Genomic DNA, 17,919 nt, shown 5'->3' with positions numbered 1-17,919 from the left:
AAGCCTGAGACACTCATGATCTGGTCCTGCTGCAGGGAATTCCATCAGGAGTGCTATTGCCCCTTATTTGAAAAAAATTTTCTCTTTTCATGGTGCTTCCCTCATGCATTTGTATATAAATGTATCCCCTCTCAGTCTTTTTCCTGATGGGCTAAGAGAGCTCTTTAAGTGTTTCCTCAGAAGAAGTGTTCTCTATTCCCTGATTGCCTCCCTTTGCCTTCCTTGCTTTCATTTTTCTGGCCCAGGAGAGGCAAAACACTTAGAAAGGACTTTTCATTGAAGTCCTACAAATGTCTTGTTCAATAGCATCATCTTAACTTGAAATATGTCCTCAGCTACAATGTAGAGGGTCAGTTGGTATTTTCACATATCCACCTCTATCTCAGTGCACAGTCAGCCCAGAAAAATCTACCAGTATAGGCACTACAGTGGCTCATATAGCCTTTGTCTTGATGCACAGACTTCATGCCAATCTGAGACTTTTCAGAAATTCAGTTTAATGCTGGATGCAGTTCGGCATGATTCAAAAGTTAGTAGAGGACAGGTGAATTTTAATCATTTTCCAAATTCTAGGGTCCTCTGAAAAATTTGTCAACAACCCTTCAGGTAGCAATTTGTCCTCTCACAGAAATACATGACCAGACCACTGGAGTCTTCAAAAAGCAAACTTTAATATCCAGGATCAAAGCATTGGTGCAACACCCTGGAAAAGCTGGTGAGGTGGATTCCATGCCAGGACTCACCCATTCACTGTGGGGCTTTAGTCTTTAGGTGCAAATGTTGGAGCTACTATGTGCAAACTGAGTGAAAATTACTCATGGCTTCAGCACCCACTGGGACTGAAAGGTGAGGAAAGATGTGACAGAACATCTTGAACTGTTTTAAGTTTTATTCAGCAAAGCCTCCTTGGAATTATTGACTAGCTAGTGGAAAAAAAATTGTGTACTAGCTAGTACACAATTTGCTGCTGAGCTTCTGAATATGTAAAGAAGGATCTTTAGTAGACTGGAGAACGAGAGATGATACAGTGAGACTGATGGAAGATAGAAAGTGCTCATTTCTGATCCCTACAAGATGGTCTACAAGTGAGTCCCAGGAGCTGGTTCTGGGGCATATGTGTGTTTTGTCACATCATTTCATTTTTAACCCATCATTTTCAGTCTTGAAAACTCTGAAGTAAAACTGCCTCATGAGACATCACTAAAACAGTCCCTTAGATGTTTAATTTTAAAAGCAGCCCACATATGCTCTTTGGGGAAAGTCATCAATTCAGTGGACTCTGGTGCTAAGATGCAGAAGTCCTGGTTCCCTTTTTGTCCTCTGGGAGGAGGAGAGGAGGAACATGAGTACATTGGAGCTGGGAAGAGACATGAGTGGAAGACTGAGAACGCTGCAATAAACTTCTGAAACTTTCATCCTAATGCAGGAAGCTCACTCTTCATCGGCACAATGGAAACATCAAAAATGTTGGTATTTCACCTGTCTGCTTTGTTCTTCACATTGTGGAATTACGTGTGAGGTTGCAGCCAGATAGATGGGTCCAAATAGCCAGTATCAAGAGAAAAAGGTGGTGAGCAATCCAGGGTACTGTCCCCTGCCTACAAATCCTTTCAGGTGTAAACTCTATCCTGAATGGAGGACTGACCTGGATTTGTCCCACAGTCACTTTCTAAATATACAGTGTTGACAAGATTTTATTTTCAGTGTCTTATCTATGAGTAATTCATTTTCTGTGTCTTGGAAAAAGCATATTATTAATAGGCAACAATAGTGTGGGAATGAATCATAGGGTACCAAACTAGAGCCAAGTTTGGTCTATCAGTCCAGACTCTGCTCTTAGTTTCTGCTCTACCCCAACATAGTCATGCAGGCAGAGGTATCACCAAGAGAGCCATGCTGACAGCTAGCTAAGGGACACTGAAAGGTGTCAGCTGTAGAAGTGGTGAGGGTAGACTTCAGCAGGAGCCAGAGCTTGTGATACCCACTTGCTTTTCATTCTTGTTGCTGCATGTAGTGTGGGTCGACTCCTTTTCACTGCATTTTACTGAGCTTAGAAGCAGTGGAGGTCAGGCCATGGGATGTAGAACCATGGGATGTAAAGCTTCATGGAGCAAGGGGGAAGTCCATCCCTAACACATCCAGCAGAATTGGGCTCTCTTTTGTAGACTTTAGAAGTTGGTGATTTCTTAGCATGATCTTGAAGAGTCAGAGTGCTGAGTGGTTGAGTTTGATGTTGAGAATGATCTTAGAAACACACCAAGATAACACAAGGGGCATGTTCTGGCAGTTTATTTTGTCAGGGACCAAAACTATAGCTGGTGTGAATACATAGAAGTCTGTATCCTTGAAATAGAGAGGAGTTTCAAAATGATATGAGGATGTTTAGTTTGCCTAATACGTTTTTAATCATTAGACATTAAAGTCTTAGCAAATGGAAGACTGTTTCCCCGACAAGCTACCAGATCTGTGACATCAGGACCAAAGATACTGCATGAAAAAACATTTATGGAGTTATGAATAACACGCTATATATTACTTGGCAGACCAAGAAGTAAAATACAAAACCATGGGGGATTCTGAGCCCTTGTGGAAAAGAAACCACTGAGCCTGTAGAGACCTCCGTATGTGAGATAAGATAAATTCAGTCTTAGAAGCAAGAAGCAAAGCCAATTGGGAACCCAAGCAACTATTTGGGACTCACTGGAGAAAAACTCAATTAGGAGCTATGCGTAAGAAATTTTACATCCAGAAAACTTTGGAAGGCCCTCAGCAAAGCAGAGGGAGCAATCATTTTTCAGATTCAATATGGAAGCTTCAATCATGATGTAGTTTTCAGTCTGAAGGGGAAGCAGCCGAACTAAGTAGAAATTTAAAATTTCCTGTTAACTGGATGGTTAACTGAATGCTAAGCTCCAGGAGCCCTGAGAATTTTTCAGAATCTCGGATTTCTTTTGTTTGTTTTTTTAAGGTCCTGTAAGTGTAACTTCAGTTCATTCCAAGGTTCCAAAACCAAAAGACTAAATGAAAAGCCCATTATATTCTTCAAGGAAGCAGCATGACTGCATAGTGGGGCAGAGCTGGGAGCCTTTTCCTCATGATATATTTTTGTCATTTAGATCTGGCTGTCCCGAAATTGAGACAGGAGTTGCAGGTGAATAGAGACTGTCAAAGCTTTTCAAACGCAGGCTAAAAAAAGGCTGGGTGCACTTGAGTCATGGGGGCAGCTAAACTTTTAGGTCAGGAGAAAGAAGATCTCGAGCCATCTGGGAATTTCAGATTTGGGGTCAGAGCTGCATGCTCTGTGGAGTGTTGTTGGGAATTTCTAGCTCAGCAAACTGGCTGGAGCTCGGGGGGAGCATCGGGGCCAGCAGCAGAGAGGGCGTGAGGAGAGTGTGAGTCATCTGGGACTGCAGACAGGAGAGGGCAGCTGCCAAGTGAGTGGGTGCCCCTGGGGAGGGTTGCATTTTGCAGGTCTCCCACAGCTCCAGGCAGCGGTGCTTGGTACAAGAAAGAGCACTTTCCTCTGTCTGAATGTTGTTAATATTTCCCAGGCACACAATGGGAATGGCAGAGAAAAGCTCCCTACCTTGCCAGCTATTCGGGCCTCGTCCTGCAGACGTTTATACAGAAGACACTATTTACAGAGGCCACTGGGATGAATAAAGCTACTCCCTTGTCTATAGGAGGTGAGGTCTCCAGCAAACCGCATTCATTCCTGGTGGATTCCACTGGCTTCATGGCTCTTTAAAGCAGAGATAAACATTCCCCCTTATTCCTGTGCTCAAAGATGCTTGTGATCATCCCAGACAACTGCATGCATTAAAGATGGCATAAGAAGCCTCAGTTTTGAATATTTTTTTCCCTGGGTTTCTATTTTAATACTTGATTATCTTTGCCGGGCCATCAGTGTGATAACAGTATACCAGTTTATTCAGTAAATTTCTTTTCATCTTCCCAAAGAGTGCTCCTTATTTATGACTAGCAAGGAAACCTTTGCCTCCAATGGCAGAAGGAGAATGTCTCTTTGTTTAATTACCATGTATAGTTAGCTGCATGGTGATTGGGATAAAATAATTCACTTTCTATTCCCAGAAGAGTCTTCCTAAGTGCCTTGGGAGGAGAGGGGGAGGCTGGCAGATGAGTGTAATCTCAAGAAGCACACTGTAGTGGAATCCAGCACTAGGAGCCAGATGGCAAGTTTGCACTGAATAGCACATTTTTTTTAATAGCTGTGAAAGTTCTCTGTCTGCACATGGCTTTGCTGAATGACAGCAGAGAGCACTTTTAATTTATCTGGTGTTACACTTAGGTTATTCCTTCAGAAGGTTTCCCTTGTTTTTCACAGAAGATCAGGGCCCAGCTTCAGTACCAAAGCCAATGTTTAAATATCTGTGAGAGTTCAGAAAGCAAAGAGGGCAAAGGTGTGGGAGGAGAAATACTGAAAAAAAATGAAAAGAGAAAGATTAATTTTGGAGAGTGCTAATAGCAAGCACCACCCTGGCCTTGCTCTGTGCAACCCTCTGGAAAGGGGCTCTGTTGTGCAGCTCTCATGCAACTTCCATTGAGTCTGTTGGGATCTCCACACACTTATTTCCAAGGATGGGGATGAGAACCTGAGGCAGTTAATCATTTCCCATCTTGCTTTAAAATATAATTGCAGTCATAAATGCTGTGTAAAGAATGCTGCGATAGCAGTAAATACACATGGGCTTTATGTTAGCTTGGTTCTCAGAGCTTCCTTATAGTACTAGCCTACATTTGAGGTCTAAAATGTGTTTTCCATCCATGAAATGATGATTGGACACAATATTCTGAGTTTCTTGACTCCATTCAGGAATACAAAGTCTCAAAACCCCCTCAAAAAAATGAATAAGCATTTTTTGTGCAAGCCCAGTTCATCCCCTTTGGGTGTGTAGAATCATCTGTGGAGATAAATGGAAGATGAGACAGACCCTGCCCCTTTCTCCAGGCACCCACCTAACTGGTTCTGTTCTTCTGGGCAGAGGTGAAAGCAAAATTGGCACAGACCATGGAGAAAACTCACAGTTTGAGAAGCATGGGACAGTCCTATATGTGAATAGCATATATTCACAATATGCTGTAAATCAGTGGAAAAGGATTAGACTGAGACCTTCTAAGAATCAATAGAATGGACCCCTGGAAATTTGGCCTGCTGGTTAAGTTGTGTATTGCTCTGAATGCTTCTGGTGCATATGGTGAGTTCCTCTGTTTGAAGTGAGACAGCCCATGCAGCTTCTGTGCTTTTGGCCCCCAATACCCTGGGCCACTACTTTCAGTGGGGCAGATCCCTGAAATCTGTCTTACTCATGTAACTTGGCAGCACATGAGAAATGAAAAAATGAGCCTGCCTTTGAGAGCTGATTTGCTTGGAGACCTGGTAACAGAGGTGTGACTCCAAAATCTCATCGCTTACCATGTGCCAAGCACACTTGTCAGCATGAACCACAAAGTCTGGGAGAATTCAGAAAAATCTGAAATATGGTATTGGAGTTAGAAACAGCTAAAACATAATCCATGTGTCACCTACTGTCTAACTCTGTCACTGGATACTGACTGCCCTGCTCTTATAAAAAGGACATAAAAGACTAATGCCATTCTTCCATACTGTCCACATAACTTCCCCACTTTATAAATGTAAGGGGCCATAAAGAACCTGCAAGCAAAGCTTTGCTTCATTGATGTGGTTTGCACTATACCTAGCACAACAAGCCCTGGATTAAACCCATGATAAGCACCCCAAAATAGGAAAGAGCATCTTCAGCCATAGCACTGCTTCTAAGGCAGCACTGTAATGTCTGTCTCATCTTAGGTACAGCTGCCTGCCTCTATTTAAACAGTGGAATTCCTCCTTTGCAAAAGGCTGCCTTCAAGATAGGCTTACTGTGACTTATCTGAGCCACAGACATTTCTTTGGCTTTCTGCATGGGGGTCAGTCCTACACAGTCATCACTAGAACAGGCTGGAATGTTTTTTTATTGTTTTTGCAGAATAGTGCCTGCAGAGAATGGGAAGTAAAATATTTGTTTCTTCCAACATTGCGGGATATTTTCCAAGGACACACATCACTTCTGGTTTTTTCTTTTTACTTTTTGCAGTTTCTCTCATTTGTGCACACTTTTGTTTCTCATCTTTTTGCACATTTCCCATGGGAATGTTGAAGAAGGAGTTAAATAACAGGCAAAATTTACTTTCTGTGACGTCTCCGGAAGTCTTTTTCCTTATCTGAGTCAACATTTTCTTCTTCAGGATGATATTGAATTATTCTAAGGTGGGAGTAATTTTCCTGAAAAAAACCCCAACTTTAACAATTGCAACACAAGAAATAATTGGATCAGCTCCGTGCAGCTGCACATGGTGAGAGCCAGACTGATCATAATGTAAAATCATCTTTTTCTGCTTCTAACTGTTTAAGACTGCATATTCAAGTCATACTTCATTGACAATCAATAAACAAGTTTTTTACTACTGTCAGCACTACAGAGCTGATGCAGTGCAGAAAGGGGGAGCTGATAGCTGTACTGACTCAGCCACTTTTCAGGCAACACTCAATTAATTTCTGAGCCCAGAATCCTTCTGACTACAACACTGAGAGATGAAATGAGGAACCCCACTAACCTGCTTTCACAGATTTTCATGATGTTTTCAGGTTTCTTGTCAGCTGTTCCCACTCCTGATGTACAAATAATCACAAGCTGAGCTCAGGAACTTCCCTCGCCTGACACACAACCCAACTGAAAGATGTCCAGCCTTGATCTGATGACATCAAGCTTTGGAGAATTCAGCATTTCACAGATAGAAATATTTCAGTGACTAATCAACCATGTTTTTGATAATTTGTTTTGCTAACTCAGACTGATTTTAAAGCACTTTTTTTTCTTTTTTATGACTCCCGAAAAAACCCAAGCCAAATTGTATGAAATAGCCTAGCTCTACCTGAAAGTGGATTTCTGAGGGTTCAGAGTTAAAAGGATATTGTCTTCCACATATGAAATTTTGCATTTGAGTCAGAGTTTATCACTTATGAATTGTCAGTTGTTTAGCTGGCTGATTACACCTACAGCTCAGATCTAGTTGTTTCTGTTCTCACTCAGAGGCACAAAAAACTGCATCAAGATAAGTACCCTAGAAAATGTTTAAATGATCCTAATGCATATGGTCAGGACTGCCCCATTTGCAGACAGAGATAATCTAGCTGTCGTGGACTAATGAACTGTAACCTGGAATTCTGGTTGATCCTGTCACCCTTGGACAAAATAATCCAAGGAGGGACGTGACGCATGTTGAAATCTTGTTTTGAGAACTGGACATTCAGATATCTTCCAGGACTGCTCTCAAGGTTGTATAGTATTTGTAATAATATTGTTTGGGAGAAGTTAGAAAAACTTAGTGACAGAGGACTATTGCCTGGCCTCTTCTGTCAACAAAACCCCATCCTAAGTGCAGAGGCTTTTCATAGCCTTTGTGAAGTATCCACTTAGACCTGGGCTTCACTGCTACAGTGTGAGATACCCTGTTGATTTACAACTCACAGGCCTTCTACAGGGCAATATTTTTGCTTAAAATTAAACGTATGCTTTTTTTTCATTTTCTTTCCTATTGCCATTGTAATCGAATGTGGCGGATTTTAGTGTTTGTTTGCCTGAAAGGATTGTTTGTTTTCTTTTAAATTATAATCTCCCATTTACTTTAGTATTTCTGGCCCTGGGAACCAACATTTGGAGCCATCCAGGAAATAATATTTTAATAAGCATTAAGCTGCCATCTCTGAGAGCATAGAGAGAAGCTGATGTGGGAGGGAGAAAAAGTAGCCAAGATCCTTGAGTGCAGTTTGTAACAACACCTATGCTCTCCCATTGGTCCTTCCCTGAAAGATGGACTTCTCATGTTTCTCTAAATAAGAATCCAGGGAACCATGATTTGAAAACAGTTATCCAAAGCACTAGAAGCCACTGAAAATGAGTGAAAACTGAGCTTAAGTCTAAATTCCCACCTGTCAGTACTGGCGTATCACGCAGGAAAGAAGTTGTGTGCCATGCTTCCATCAGACGTTGGTTTTTGCCAGCTTGCCTCATGTCTGAGGGAATTCACAGCTTAAGGGCTGTACCATGAGGCAGAGAGATAAGCTTTCAGTTTGGTAGGAAATAACCCCAGAGCCAGTTCAGGGGCATTTTCCTGCCTTTCGGGGCTGTAGATTTTGTTCTGCTGCCAGGAGCAGCTGCCCTGTCTGGGAAGTTCAACAAGAGGAGACCTCACCTCTCAGTGCAGCTGGCACATGACATTTACCTGCTTTTCATCATAGATTGAAAATGCTCCAGCTAATTAAAATGTTAAAACAGCTTTAGATGTGGGGGAAATAATTTTACATGGGGGAAAAAAAAAAATAAATTTGGTAAGCCTGGGAGAGGACGGGTGACCACCAAGAGGTGCTCCACATGGTTGTGCTTGCAACTAGTGGCCCAGCTAACACCTTGGAGAGAAATCCAGATAGAAGCAGTTTCAGTAAGTTATTAGCATCTCTGGCAGGGCAGCTAAACCTCCCCAAGCAGGGTTGTTTCCAGTTTGGAGCATTTTGTTTGCAGTTGTTCCTGAGGGTGTCACAGGTACCTGTAGCACACCAAGGGAATCAGCCAGCAGCTGATTATAGGTGCTCAAAAACTGCCTGCCCACAAAATTACCAGTTATCACCATATGCTGGGGAAATCTGGGTTGTTTAGGAGCTGCTGTACCACCAATGGAGTCTTGATAGACATTTAAAAGTAGAAGGTCCAGGCCGTGGCCCAAACCACTGGCTTCAGGCTATGCTGTCACCAGTCCCAAGTAGTGATTAACCTGCCAGCTGATGGTAGTTAAAAGTAACCTATTTGCCACCTCCAAAGGGCTAAGGAGTTTTGCCACCAGCACCACCACCACCTTATATTTGCATTCTGAACCTGACACCAGAGCAGAGGGCCAGTTAGGGGCAAGACAAAACATGAAAGGTAGGAGGAAAACCGTATTTAGCAGTTGCATGAAGATGGTGAATTCAGCAATTCACCAAAAAGTCAAACTGAAATTAATGCCTGATCATGTCTCTCAGCATCTTTTGATGGTAGGAGCAAGTAATCAGGTCTGTCTGAGGAAAAAAACAAAGCATTAGTGGGATACAATCTCTGCAAACAGCTCCTGAGTATGGACCACATGGCTGTAATTTCAAAATATCTGCTTGCAAAAGAGAGCTTTCAAAAAAATTTTATCTTCCTTTTGGTGTTTGTTTTTTTTTTTAATTATAAGTGGGTTATCCATGACCATATTCCCAAATATTACATTTGGTACCTGCTGAGTAAGCACAATGGCACAATGCTGTTTCAGCAAGATATTATTACAAGGCCATTATCACAGGTGCTGATTGCAGCTGGAGATGTTAAATATTGTACAGTTTAGCAATGCCTTGCTGTGTAGTTTCTTCTTGCCTTAAATTCATAGAATCACGGAATCGTAGAATGGTTTGGGTTGGAAGGGACCTTAAACATCACCTAGTTCCACCTTCCCTGCAATGGGCAGGGACACCTCCCACCAGACCAGGCTGCTCAAAAGCCCATCCAACCTGGCCTTGAGCACGTCCAGGGAGGGGACATCCACGACTTCCCTAAGCAAGCCATGCTGGTGTCTCACCACCCTCACAATGAAGAATTTCTTCCTGATGTCTAACTTAAATCTACCCTCTTCCAGTTTAAAGTCAATACCCCTTGTCCTGTTGCTGCATGCCCTCGTAAAAAGCTCTTCCCAAGCTTTCTCTGACATAGTTTGAATTTGTTTGTCCCCTTGCTGTTAGGAAGGGATTGCTTCTTGTCTTCTCTTCAAAGCACACACTTTGTAGCCACTTCTGCCTGCAGCTCAGCAGTCATTGAGTCAAGCCTCCAGTCCTTTTATTCTTGGTGGTGTCTGTACCTCACACGGCACCCATAGGTCTGTGGTGCTGCCTCAGCACCATGCAAGGAGCTCTGCCAGCTCTGCAGACATAGGATGCACAGTGCTGAGGACCCCAGCCTGGAGGCACCCCACATCTGGATGCCAGGCGGTGCAGATGTGAGGGGACACAAAGGCTTGGGCATCCTCGGGGAGCATGATGTGTGAGCATCCAGGGCCATGGGAAAGACAGATGTTTTGTGTCCATAAATGAATGCTCTCACTGATCTTCCAGTGCCAATGAAGCTTTTTAAACAGCGTATATGATTTGGCTTTCCAAGCTACAGCACAGATGCTTGTAGGACTGGGGCTAGTTAGGGACAGAGTTCCCTTGAAGAAACACAAAGGAAGAAAAAGGAGGTGGGATCTAAGAATAGACACAGCTGGCAAGAGTGGGGTTGCTCAGCAAGTTCTTAAATTTTAGTGAAGCCATTGGGCTCTTTGTTGGGTCACTATTGAAACACTCGCAAAAATGTGGAGAGCAGTTCAGAATCAATAGCTATATTGAATAACTTAGTGCCATGAAGCAATGCCCTGAAACTAAACAGTTTTATGTACAAAAGTACATCATAGCTGGTGATTTTGCAATTACCAAAGGTTTTCAAAGAATAAAAAAGGGGAAAATGCTGCTACAGGCATTCTGCAGTTGACTTTGGTGTAAAGAAACATGTCACTGGAAGGCAGTTCTCTAGATGAGAATCTGAATTCTTTCATATAACCATGGAAAAATTTGAATATTTCAGACTTGACACATATTCATATAATTTTTAAAAATAACATTTTTAATGTTCCATTTTAGGTTTTGAATATTACACTCTTTTCATATTCCTTAAGCTTTGGGCTGGTAGGTAGCCTTAGGAAAAGCCTTTTTTAGAGCTTTCCAATTTGCTTTGTGGCCGTCACAAAAAGCCCACAAGGCTTTCCACAGCCTGAAGAGATCACACTTGTGACCCTTTCAGGAGAAACAGCCTGTGATTCCTAATTTAGAGACAGAAGCAATTGATGTTGTGCATGATGAGCCCTGTTCAATCCCAATTTTAAGCAGACACATTCATGTTTTATTGGAATCCACATTAATGTACAAAGTGAAGGGTAGGGGGAAAGTGTTCATTTTTGTGAGCTCTTTTTCTTCAAATACCTGGAGTTGAAAATCCAAGTAAGTTGTGACTGTTCACTTTAAAAATACGGCTTGAGGAGGAGGAGGAGAACTGTATCTGAGCAAAGAATTCATAACAAAAAAATTATCTAGAGGGTGTGGCTTATTCTGTTGGTGAGATGTCAGTAAACAAGTTATGAGGTTTTTAAGAGCCTTTATTAAGTTTTCTTTATGATTTTAAGAAACTTTGGTCTGTACAAATGTTGACAAACGGTTGCTTATATGTGATCCTACTTCAGATCTGAGATTAGATCTCAATAGTTCTGGCCAGAGATTTACAGCTCATTTCACTGATCCCAGTCAGGAAAAACTAAATATTATTGCCTCATTTTTATGTAACTGTCAGCATTAAGGAATTGAAAATTGCCTTTCCATCAACACTATCTTAAAAATTCTACCGTTTCTGTATAGACTTCTACTAATTAACTATTTGTTAAGCTATTAGCATTGAATAAATGCAAAAGCCATCAAAAAAAAAAAAAAAAAAAAAAAAAAAAGGTGAACACAGGTAACGACCCTTTTTATTTACTCAAGATAATTTTTAGGTACTCAGGCAGCTGATAAAAATGAGGGCACATTGTTTCTGTACGAGGTCATTCATGGATGCCCAACACTGAAAAACTGACATTGCTACCAGATCACTCAGTGGGCTGAATCATCAAACACCAACACAGGATGTGCTGTACCCAGGTTAGTCAAGCTGCTTTGCATGCTATCAGGGAAGAAAATCATCTGGTTTTATAAAACAGATGTTTTAAAACCATACAATCTTCAGCATAAAATCATAGTATCTTCAGCATTATCTACATAAGTAATATACTAATGATGCAGGAATTACCACATTTATCCTTTGGGAAAGCCTTATACCACAGAAATCCTAAGCCTGGCTGTGAGGACAGATCCTCCAAACTTGGAAATGGTCATTTCCTCCTCTGCAGTTAGAGAACTACTTTTTGAGATCTCGACTTTTGCTTATTTGGATAAAATAAAGACCTTTGTATTCATAGTTTCTTTTTCTTCTGACTAATTGTTTAAATTTTTGCTTCTTTTTTTGTACTATGAGGATTGAAAAGTTCCAATTTTTCACCCTTAGCTGAGAAATGTGGATGCTTAGGTCCTTCACTATTTAGTCATGATTTGGCCTGTCATTCCTTCGACTGCAATCACATGACACATAAATCTATTCAAAGAATGAGGGCTGGATACTCAGACACTGGAAAAATGATAACTCCATTTGACCTCTGACTTTTGACACCTATTAAGAAAAACTCTGTCCTTAGTTACCCAGCTGTCTCTCTAAAATGGAAAACTTGAAGGCCATGAAATCATTCCAGATACGTAAGTAGAGTCAAAAGCAAAACTCCCTCAAAACGCCAGCCTTGTATCTCACAGCCAGGGATTTTTGCCACTTCATATAGGTGTGGAGATCTGTTAAAAAGCCCTCTGGACTTGCTCGTGATACCAATGACTTCAGTTTGCCTGGGAAAAGATGGTGTTGCAGATGAACAAAGCTCCCTGATTGAGCCCTTGGTGATTAATCACCAGAAGACTGAGTGGGAGGAAGGAGAGGATTGCTCTGACACAGCCCTACCAGGCTACCGAGCGGATGAACTGGGGGGGGACTGGCCAGGGAGTGAGGGGGGATTCTACCCACACCCTCATCCTGGAGATTTACGGAAAGGACCTCTGAGGTACAAAAAGCAAACGCTGAAGGACAAGAAAGAAAGATTACCCAATGCAGTCTGACTAATGGTTTAGCACTGCAGCACACGCCATGTGTGCTCTTGGGCTAGGATTGCGGAGGAGAAGGGGCTGACGTTTGGTCTTTGCCAGCTTTGTGTTCAGAAATGAACTGGCACCTCTTGGCACAGCAGCCCCACAGAAGGGCTGCCTGCTCACACAAGGTGGGGGATGCCTGGAGACAAAAGGGTCTGGACCCATGTCCTCATCCGTGGGCTCCGTGAATGGCCTTAATTATGCTACACAGGCTTTGGCTGTTCATGTGACTTGGTATTCAGACACCACTAGAAAGAGACAAAAGCAAACATTACCGAAGAGGGAAAAAAAGAAAAAAAAAAAAAAAGAAGCCTGGGATCTGGGTGGGTCCTTGGACCAAAACCTGCCTTTGGGATGTAGGGCTTATCAAAATTGGCTGAAGCCTGGCCACGAAGGTTTGCGAGGACTCCTGCATTCTGCCTGGAGATTGGTGCCTTCTCCTGGTGAGCTGGGTAAAGCACAAGCTGGAGAAAGCACAAGAGCCCAAGCACAGCTGAAGGTCTTGTTTTGAAAGGTCTGCTTCTCTCATACTCTTTAGCCCTAGACATTACCCCAATTTTATGTTTTCAGTAAAAAAAAGGTCTTCCTCCAAACCTGTAATGCTAAAAACAGTTGCTAAAAACCTCACTGGTTTTAATTGTTGCTTCATGAAACATTCCCCACCAAGTTTCCTTCTCCCCCCAGAAAGGAAAGGGAAGCAAGTACTACCTACCAAGGCACGGAGGCAGGCAAAGTGAAGAGGGCTTTGGAAGAAGAAGGGTGTGGACATCTGTTGGTTACTGAAGTGCTGTCTTGCTGCCAGGGCAAACAGACAGAAGGGGGAAGTGGATGAGGGAAGTTTCTCTGCCGGAGCTCCCCGCTTGCCACGACTGCTCCCGGAGATAAGGAGCAGATCGAGGGAGATAGCACACTTGGCTCAGCTCTGCTGAGCTCTGCGGGGATCTGCTCTGCTTTAGGGAGCTGAGCCAAGCAGAGCACACGCACAGCTCCCTGCATGGAGTAACCCCACTGGCTGCCAGACACCCCAGAGACCAGAGAATTTAGAAAAAAAAAAAAAAAATTGCAGAGATTTTTCGCACAATGTACTCCGGAGATGGGATTTTTCACGAACAGCCCTGCCTCTCTCAGACTATCTGGTCTCCTCTGGACTGCCCTGCTGAAGGCCAGGTCCTCCCGGCTGGCCTGGCAGGAGCACGGAATGATGCCCCAGGGCAGTGCTCACACATTCGGCTCATCGCACCCTGCCCACCGAAATGCCACTGGACCTGCCCTCGAACCACAGCCCCCAGGCATGCCCAGCCGCCCTCGGGGAAACCCTGGTCCACTCCTGTCTCCAGTGGTATTCTTCTGCTGAGTCCCGTTTTTTGCTCTCTGTGAGATCACAGGCAGAGAGAATAAACATCTCCATCTTCCCTCCGAACATATCCAGCCTAATATGCGTGGTATTTTTATTGTGGAAGGGAGCGATTTGTAAGAAGAAATGAAAATCTCCAGCGTGTCAGCTCATAGGAGCTAATGATGTTTACACAGACATACCACACTGATGGAATAGTCCCAACATCCCCTTCTCTGGCAGAATGGGGGGGGGGGGTGTGAAAAGAAAAAAACAAAACAAAAAAACCAAAAAACCCCACAAATGAGTGGGGGAAAGAAGAAAGAAAAAAAAAAAAAAAAAAGGAAAATGTGAAAGGGAGAGACAGGAGAGAGAGAAGTGACCCAGGCTCCCCTCCCCCGGCTCTTTCCTGCACAGCAACCTGTACTTGACCCTCCCGAGCCTGGCTCTGCTCAGGCTCCATCCCGCCCCGCCGGAGCCGCAGCGCTGATACCAGGCAGCTGATGCGCTGCCTCATCCAAAACACACACTTGGGGGAGGCGAACACGCCCACGCCGGGCTTCGGGGGGGCGCCGGGGACGAGGGGTGGGGGAACGGGGGAGGAAGGGGAGGGGGGAGGTCCGGCACCCACCTTTCCCGGCCTAGGCCGGGATGTGCCGGGCCGCCGCGGCCGCCGCTGTTTGCCAAGCACTAGAAGTGGCGGGAGAGACTGGTCCACTTCAGGGTGGAAATATTTCAAATGCTTCGCGGGATGAGAGGGGAGGGCGACAGGCTACCCGGCCAAAATTTGCGGGAGGAGAGACTGCTTGCCCCCGCCGGGCCGCCGAAGGCTCTCCCGGTCGGTGTCCCAGCACCCTTTTGAAGGCTGCGTTTGGGTGGGGAGCATGGCAAGCTTGGCCATGGGACTACCAGCCCTTCGTGACACTGGTCCCTTTGCTTTCCCTCCCTTCACCCCTCCGTGTACCCTAAAGCTACTCTAGTCCCCCTTGGTTGGAAACACAGCCCTGGGAGCTGCCAGGTTCCTGGAGGGGCAAGAAGCACTGAAAGTGGTCACTAGAAGGCAATACATATTTATAAAAGGCAAAGGAAACCGAAGGTGAAAGGGCTCAGAGCTTAAAAAAAAAAGTCCTTTATGAGTAAATTTTTCAGGTTATCGGTCTTTCAGCCTTGGTGGTTCCAGTTGTTGCAGTGCTGTCTAATCCCTGCTACCCGTGTTTCTGCTGCTGCCCAAGCGTTCCAGAAGCTGAAGTGGCCGAGTCCAGCAGCAGCAGTCACCCTCTACCTGCCCTGACTGTGTGTTTTCCTCCTTCTTTGTGCTGGGGAAGAACTATTAAAATGCATTTCCATGAGTCACAAATTCCACTGTTAAATATTTCTTTTAAAATGAAATGCCTGTGATGTACACAGTTTCCTTGAGTTTTGCCACAAATTTCACAGAAAAGCCTAGAGCAAAGCCTTTTTTTTTTTTTTTTTTTTTTTTTTGTCTGGTTGTTTCCTGAAGTACAGGCTTGCTTTTAGCAACAGACCAGGTTGCTCTGGACTGACCTATTTCCTACAGAGCGATTCAAAGGCTCTGGCTGGGTCAGGGCACCAATGGAAATTTCAGACTGCACAAAACAGAAAGGCTGTGGTGAAGCCAAAACGACAAATGGTTTATTTCTAAAATAACACTATGGGTAAAACTGCATGTACTGGCTCCTCTACTGTAGAACTGATGAATTCTAATGCAACTAAGGTAGCACATGGAAGCCTCCATCACTGTTCAGAGGCTCACCTTTTGAATGGCACTGCTAGGAGAGAATTTGATCCCAGAGCAGTTGGAGATCAGAAGGAACATGTTTATACAAAAACTTGTGATGCTTTCATCCAGAAAGCCCTTTTTATCTGAGCCTGGTCATAGGATGCAATGTAGGAGCATTGACTTTGTGGGTGGGAGGTAGATGCTTTTCCACACTGAGAGCTGAGATGATTGCCAGTCTCCTGGGCTTTGTAGCAAGGCCTTACTTAAATTTTCTTTTCTCTCTTAGCTTGTACAGAAAACAGATTTTAAACCCACTTTCTGTCTTGAGTTGCTATTGTCTCAGTGCTTCCCTAGAGACATCATGAGTGAAATGTGATGGAATAAATGGCTGCAGAGACTCCTGCTATGGTGTATCCAGTCAGTCAGCCGGTGTGGCCGCATGCATGTGGCTATTGAGGGAAGTAAAAATTGTCCAGTTCACCTAGTTTTCAGAATAAGGTTTAATTATTTTATTTTCTCCCAGATCAGGAAGCTGTCTTCAGAATTCAAGCATGGGTTAATGTGTTTAAAACAGTGTTGCTGAATGCTAGTAACACATAGGGTCACTCAGTTCTGAAATGCTGCCAAGTCACAGGATGCTGTGTTTCAGCAGCATGGGGGATGCAACCATGGTAGCTTTACCTGGTAGGCTCTAAATGGCTTTCCCTAATTTATCCAAGCCGGTGTGCCCACATGCATTTGTTATGGAAGATTCTCTAGTGCACTGCTCAAGACAAAAGAGCAAACTCATATGGCACTGCAGAGGGCTAGTGCTGTTATTTTTCTGTTCAGGAAACATAAGCAAATTTGTGCCACATGCCCAATTCTGTGAATGCAACCATTATGGTCATGATTGCTCTTGCAGAGCTAACACAGTCACTGGCTGTCCAGATCTCTGCAATTTCATGTCCTAGAGCTCGGCTTTGCACCTCTCAACAGTTCCCCTTAGCCATAAGCCTTCCAAATTTTTCATATTTCTAAGCAAATACACTCCAGAATAGAAAAATGTCAAGTAGCCCTATTTTGAAGACAGCCCCTCAGTAAAACCCACTCAATATCAGATAAATTGAAGTGCTCTGATTTAAATCAGTTCCCAATGCTCCCAAGGCATCCTTTGGCACACTTTACAGCAACTTCCCATGTGTGGTGTCCCGGTGTTTTTCCCCTCCCTGGTGAATAGTCTTGATTTTCTGCTCCACCTGGAAGTAGGTAAATTCACTACATCTTTTCTCATGTAAGGCAATATCTTCCTGAACAAGGTATAAGGAAACAGACAGACAAAAAGTTCCTTACTGAAAAACATGTATCTAGTTTCTCTCCAGTTTAAGACTTTGCTGTGTGTATTATGATATAGGCTGCATGGACAGGCTGAGGAGTACCTTGTTTCTGGCCTCTGCCTTCCCCATTCCACCCCCCCACCTCTGTTTTTACCTTTGTCTTCTGTTCCTTTTGCTGCAAGTTCAGAAGCTCAGTTGTAACTTATATTGTTGACATTACACATTTGCCAAGTTTTGGTATTTCAGCCTCCATGCAGCTCCAGTTTCATTCAGCTTCCCCTATGAGCTTTATCCCTTTTATCTTTAGCCTTATTAATGTGATTGCCCTGTGACAACAGTTGCTGGAAGACGCACAGGAGGGCTGGAGCAACCCCTGCTTCCTGGTGGCTGCTGAGTGCTGCCTTTGCAGCAATACCTTTAGCCCAGCAGGAGAGAGCAGGAGAGCCTCCTCTCCTCTCCTCTCCTCTCCTCTCCTCTCCTCTCCTCTCCTCTCCTCTCCTCTCCTCTCCTCTCCTCTCCTCTCCTCTCCTCTCCTCTCCTCTCCTCTCCTCTCCTCTCCTCTCCTCTCCTCTCCTCTCCTCTCCTCTCCTCTCCTCTCCTCTCCTCTCCTCTCCTCTCCTCTCCTCTCCTC

General features: G+C 43.9%; 1 long non-coding RNA gene across 1 annotated transcript; it reads right to left on the bottom strand.

The window, feature by feature from the left end:
* Positions 1–11,001: 11,001 nt before the first annotated feature.
* LOC139793121 (uncharacterized) lies at positions 11,002–15,076 on the bottom strand. Its single transcript, XR_011724503.1, has 3 exons — positions 14,863–15,076; positions 13,611–13,693; positions 11,002–13,362 (listed from the first exon to the last, which is right to left on the bottom strand). It is a non-coding gene; the product is annotated as an uncharacterized lncRNA (long non-coding RNA).
* Positions 15,077–17,919: the final 2,843 nt, after the last annotated feature.

Source organism: Heliangelus exortis, chromosome 2 (genome assembly GCF_036169615.1).
Source record: "Heliangelus exortis chromosome 2, bHelExo1.hap1, whole genome shotgun sequence".
NCBI classification, from domain to species: domain Eukaryota; kingdom Metazoa; phylum Chordata; class Aves; order Apodiformes; family Trochilidae; genus Heliangelus; species Heliangelus exortis.
Note: the sequence above shows the minus strand (reverse complement) of the source record. Positions and strands in the feature narration are given on the sequence as shown.